Here is a 204-nt window from a genome sequence, read left to right as displayed (position 1 = left end):
TTCCTCAGTGACAAGATTACGAAGATGGTGAGAGGATGAAGAAAATAAAAGTGAAATAGTGGAAGAAAAGGAAGAGGACACAGGAAATTTGGAGGAAAAAGAAAAGGCGAGAAAAGGAAAGAGAGCAGAGTACGATAAGGAAGGGAAGTTGAGGAAGAGGAAGAAACAGGAATACGATGATAATGAGGAAAAAGAAAAGAAATT

Source organism: Penaeus monodon, chromosome 23 (assembly GCF_015228065.2).
Source record: "Penaeus monodon isolate SGIC_2016 chromosome 23, NSTDA_Pmon_1, whole genome shotgun sequence".
Classification (NCBI taxonomy): domain Eukaryota; kingdom Metazoa; phylum Arthropoda; class Malacostraca; order Decapoda; family Penaeidae; genus Penaeus; species Penaeus monodon.
This window is presented reverse-complemented; position numbering follows the sequence as displayed.